Source organism: Alligator mississippiensis, chromosome 15 (genome assembly GCF_030867095.1).
Source record: "Alligator mississippiensis isolate rAllMis1 chromosome 15, rAllMis1, whole genome shotgun sequence".
NCBI lineage: Eukaryota > Metazoa > Chordata > Crocodylia > Alligatoridae > Alligator > Alligator mississippiensis.
The window spans coordinates 17,930,253-17,936,137 of NC_081838.1; positions in this window are offsets into that span (position 1 = coordinate 17,930,253).

The following is a 5,885-nucleotide window of genomic DNA, read 5'->3' on the forward strand; positions in this document are numbered from 1 at the left end:
CCTCGCGTGTCATAAACCTCTATTAATCTAATCTGGGATTGCCGAGATCTTGGAGAGGTTTACAGCACAGCAAATCATTATCATCATAATCTGGGTATTTTTAGACTTGTTACAATTCCCCACAGACTTGATCCTGCCAGGGTGCTGAGTGGGATGACCTCCTTTTTAAAAACTCTTACCAACCTCCATGGCCCCAATCCCTTTTCTGTAGAGCATCACCTAACCCAGGTGGAGTTTAATATAGAGTCACAGAGCCTCGTTCTGCCTTCTCGACTGAAAGGCTTTGAATCAAGCCCTATCATGATCAACTCTTTTGAGGATGCCTCTTAGCTCCCAGCAGCATAGGGAAAATGTCAGACAAGGAGGCAGGTATCCTGAGCACTTTACCAAGGGACCCTTGGCAAGTCCTGTCCCTAATGTGTGCCTCAGTTTCTCCATTTGCAAAGCAAATGGATATCTTTATGATCAAAGGATGTCAAGCCACCGAGTCTAAGCTAAAGCCCCAAGCCAGCTGGGATCTTGCTTGCTCTTGGTTGTACTCCCCTCTGTTTGCATCACCGCATTGCGTGGATACCTCTGTGGTGATGTTCGGTGATAGGAAAGATACTCTGGTCCTGCTAGGAGACAGAGCTCTTGACAAAATACATGCCATGTAAACAGAAAATGTCAGCCCTCCCTGCACACGTCCTGCACAAAGAAAACACACTTGCCCTTCACCCAAATTGGCTTTGTCCAGGGAAGGATACAGCAAAACATCTGATATTAACTACCGTCCGGCATGCCACTTTGAGCCCTGTACAACTCTTGACTTAAGCGTGAGCTGCTGCTTGCTAAAACCAGATGGGGCTTGTTTGAGGAGACCCCCCCCGGGAATGACCTTGCATGGTTGTCTAGTTGGCAAGTGCTGCTGGATTAGCAGCTGGCCTCACCATTCCCCGAGATACGGGTTTCATTTGCCGTATTATTTTTTTTCTTTTCTTTTCTTTTCTTTTGTTCCAAATGAAACTAAAATTAAACGGACGTTGAAGAGCGCAGCAAGTTCACTGGTAGTTGGCAAACGAGCACTGAAGGTTAAAAGAGATGATATCAAACAGAAATGTCTGTGTGTGTGTTTGTGTTAAAAACAACACTACGGCCACACAAAAGGACCTGTGCCCTTTTCACTAACTTCTTAAATAATTAAACCCAGAATGATTTAACACTGCTAAGTACTTCTCACCCTCTAAGCAAACTCCATTCACTTTTAATTTGTAAGTTGGTTGAAAGAGAGGGATTCTTTTCACCTTGGGGTCTGGTCAGAGTTATTTTCTGGTCTTTGTTCCCTAGCACAAAGCTGCCAGGTTGGCTTTTTTCACCACACCTTATCCTTCCCTTGCCCCTAATTAAATCTTTCTGTTTCGTTTAAATGGCAAAGAAATTCCTGAATTAGTTTCTGTTTCTATTGGGTTTCCCAGAACCATTTTTATAGAATTATTCATAGGTCCTAAACAGTTCCTTACAGATCATACTGATTCAGGCCATGCCCAAATGACAGGACAGAGGAGCAACTGCATTGCATCAAGGTGGTTTTTCAGACTAACTTTGCTGGAGACTTAAACTTTGCAGGGCATCGCCCTTGCCAGAGTGATTAGCACTGCTTACCATGAGGACCCTTATTCAAACCACTGTGCAGCGTGGTCTGTGGAGTAGCCAGCTGGTTAGCCTGTTTCCAGCGAGACAGGGTTGGAAGCAACAGCAAAAACGACTGCCATGGCCCTGAAAAAAAGAAAAATGACCTTGAGACTCGCAAACTGGGTCAAATGAATCAATCTGAGTTCAAAAAGGAAGGAAACGTGCCCAAATGCCAGACACCCAGTAGCTGAGGCAAAGAGGTCTCTTGCCAAGGGTGCGAGCTGCAAATGTTCTGATCTAGTAGCGTTTTGCTCCCAACTTTGCGGTGAACAACCCTGCAAAATATGGAGCAACGGAGAACCAGGCGTGGCAAGTTTGGAGCGGCTCTCAAGGGAGAACCATCAAACTCAGCCCTTACAATGACACCAAGAAGGAGCTCCCAGGCACAGGGGACACTCCAGCTGGCAAGACATCAGTGCCTGTCCACCAAGTTGAGGGTGTATTTTTCCCCCCAGTTCAGCATAAGCAGATCCCTCCACATCCCCCACCTTGTCCCTTTGAGGGGCTGTTCACTGCCCTGTCTCCCCCCGTCCCCTTCTCCACAGCCCTGTACCCGCTGTGTCTGCTGCTTGCTGGATCTGCCCTGATTGCTTTTGCATTTGGCCAGTCCTTTGGATGGGAAGAGCTGGGAGGGCAATTTATTCAACATCCCAGCCAGTGAGGGGTGGGGGGCCCTCGCTGCCCCTCGGCTGTGCTGAGCAGCCCTCCAGCGCACGGGGTTGTTCCGCTCTCCTTTGGGCCCGCAAGCAACAGCTGCTTTTGCTTTGCTGTCCGGATCACCTTTGCCCCAGTTCTGATGCTACAAAGGACAAAGGGAAAACAAGCTGAAGCCACTGTCCAGGAATAAATGCAGGCAGCCAAGTCCCTCCAGCCAAGGGATTAGCATGCCCCAGGGCTCTCTGCGGAGCCACCAGGGCTTGAGTAGGCCAAAGGTGAGAGGGGCTGGGCATCAAGGGCTCCTGGCTCCTCTTCTGGAGCCTGGTGGGTTAAAAGTGGGGTGGATGGACGCTGATACCCCTCCTGGGTTTGATGCACACCATGCCTGGAGGCCGTAATCCTGATTCCCAACCACGCCAATCCGCAAGGACGGAGTCTCTGCAGAGCTCCAGGGCTCCCCAGGGTGCAAAGCCCCTACCCCAGCTCTACACCAGCTGTGGAAACCTCCACCATGGCAGTGGGCATTTTCAGAGGGAAATTTTCCACCCACCTTCCACCAGCCAGCATCCTGATAACTTGGGGTTAAAAACAGGTGATGGCTTTGATTCAGATTTGAGAGCTTTGTCCAGCAGCAAAGCCCAGATCTTGCAAGACAGACAAGCCCATTGTCCTTCCTTAAGTGCCTGTAAAGTATCTGAATTAAAGTTTGCCTCCATTTAAGCCTCCTATATAAAGGACTTTACTGGTTGTGATGCAAATCTCTGTACCTGTTCTGGAATCTGGGGACTAATCAACCCCTGATTAAACCTCTTGTTTTAAGCCTTAAGCATCTGGGGCTGGATCTGAAGACATCCAGCCTGGGGTACGTCTCTGGTGGGCTCCTGTCCTACCTTTATCTGATGGGTTAAATAACATTTTCCCTTTGTGATTACAACCTGGGCTCCTCTCACCCTACCTTTTTGATCACCAGCCAACCAGACCCTGCTGCACCCTCCCCGCCTTCTTTCCAGCCCAGAACATTTTCATCTCTGCTCTCTCCCCAGTTTTCCAACCTGCTTTTCAAATAAGGACACCAGGGCTGTGGGCATTATTTCTGCACAGACCTCACCAACAGCCTGGACAGGGGCAACAACCCCTTCCTGGCTCCTCGGTCACTGCAGCCTTCTCTCCAAAGAGCATCAGGATCATAGGAAAGTTGAGATTAACCCTTTTTGTTACTGTATTAGATGCCTACCTACATGCATGTGTGTACGTGGGTGGAGTGGAGTAGGCAAATGCATAAGGCGATAGACAGCCATACAGATAGATAGATGCCAGGATGAACAAACAAGGTAGACAGATGCAACGGAGGAGTGGCTGGACAGACAGACTGATAGGCGGTTGCTAGGATAGGGAGGGGTGTATAGATCTCCTCCGCCTGGCCAGGGATCTGTTTTGAATGCCTTGGTGTTTATCTGCAGGCAGAGGATGGGGGTTGTTGATGGTATCTGTTTCCCTTGAAGGAGCTTAGGCTCTGTCCAGTAAAGTCACCTCTCCCCATCCTCCCCCTCGTCCGGATTGAGTGGTGGACGTGTGTGGCCTACATTCCCACCTTCACCTTCAGACTGAATACCTGGCTCAGCGTCCAGGTGCCACTTTCTCTCTCCTTGTAGGGAGCGGAGATGTCCAGGCTGGCCCCCTGCCCCCTCGGCCTCCTTCCTCTGCTGTAAACAGCTTCCAGGAAAAGGCTCATCCTGGCTCTTTATAGCTAAGCTGCTCAGGGACAGCTGCAGGGAAAGGAATGAGTAAACAGGCTGGTTGGGATGGCAGGCCGCGCAGCCAGTCCTTCTTTGCTGATCGGGCAGCTTCAAAAATATCCCCGTGTATCTGGGGCTGGCGGCACAGGGTCCCAGCCAGGGAGGAGTGTCCATGGGCCTGCTGAGCTGCACAGCCCAAATGGGGCTCTTGTCCCTGGAGCCTGGGCTTTGTGGGTACCCCTACTCCCCAGCACCGAGGCAAGCCTGAAACCCACGGGGAACTGGTTCCTCTGAGCCGACTGCAAATTGGCTTTCAGAGTTTCATTAGGGTCTGGAAGGGACCTTTACAGGTCATCAGGTCCAGCCCCTTCCCTGCACTTGGGCAGGAAAGGCTCCTGGGATCAGGCGACCCCAGCAAGATGGGGCTTTGACCGTGCCCCAGCCCCTCACTTCTCTGCCTTGCCTTGAAATCCAAGGACTTTCTGCCACGGGGGCAGTGGGATCTGAAGGGATTCTGTTATGAGAAGGCTTTGTTGCATTGCAACAACCAGCGACTGTCCCATAGCAGGAACAAAATGGGTGGATTAACAGTTCAGGGCTCCTAGTTTCTATTCCTGACTCACTCCCTGACTTTCTAGCTAAGGCAGTTATTTATCTAGCTCCATCCCCGTGGCATCTGAGCAGTCCTCACTGGGGGACAGGTCATGGAAGCTGTGGGCACAGCCAGAGCCCCCTTGGACAGGGCTGGGCTTGTCTAACACTTCTCCCAAGTATTGATGGCACTAGGCAAACCTCACCTCTTCCAGATACCAGGTTATAGCTTCCCTGCCTCCTTTAAGAGGTGTTTAAAAGATAATTAAGCTCCTTTTATGAAACAATAGAAACTTTCACCCAAAATGTTGGCAGGTGCCACTGCCCGAAACAAAGGCTCAGGAATTTGAGCTACAAGAGGGGTAGGAATGTGCTGGCTTATTATATTTAAAGTGGCATGTGTGTGTGGGCTACCAGCAAAGTAACACTCACACACACACACAGGCTGATGGGTGTTGCATGTACGTGCAGGCCTGCACACCGGTCTGTGCATTGAGAAAGGCAAAGTTCTGTTTTTATTTATAGCACCTGATCCTTATCTGCGTCATAAAGCTCACCTGGGCTGGGCGATTCCCTCTCCTGTGGGGTGATAGTACAGGCAGCTCTGTAGCGAGAGGCACTGCAAGAGCACAGTCTCCCCAGGGCCTTTGCTGATGAGCAGGGTGTCATGTGGGATTCTCTTACAGCTCTCCCAGCAGTCCAGCCACTGGCATTGCCTTTGCCCAAGTGCATCACTGCAAATCAGATCGGACCCCAGCCCCTTCCTATCCAGAGGTCTCCCCCACACTTCACCTCTCCCTGCAGTGCCTTCTTACCATCTAGACTAGGGGCACCTGCAGCTTGGTCCAGCCCCCCCTTACAAAGCCACGAGCCTCTGAGCACAGCTCATCACACCCAATCATCCAGCCCAGCCACTTCCCAAAAGCTGCAACGTGGGAAACCACTAGTTCATCGAGTCCATCTGCCTGCCGCACTGCTCCTCCAAGGCAGATGAATCTGGGGCTCCCCTGACGTCGGCAGCACGGTTGCACAATGTGTCTGACGTCAAGGCCAAGCCTCTGAACATGGGACGCCTCCCTTACCCGAGTCAGTGCCGGGCCTGGGCTGGAGCAGGGATGCTTTGTTCTAGCAGCATGCACTGGAGCACCTGGCTTTGCTCTCCTCTAGTCATGGCAGGTCACCTTTCAAGGCAGACCCGGTCATCCCTGGGATGGCTCTCTCCTATCCTCT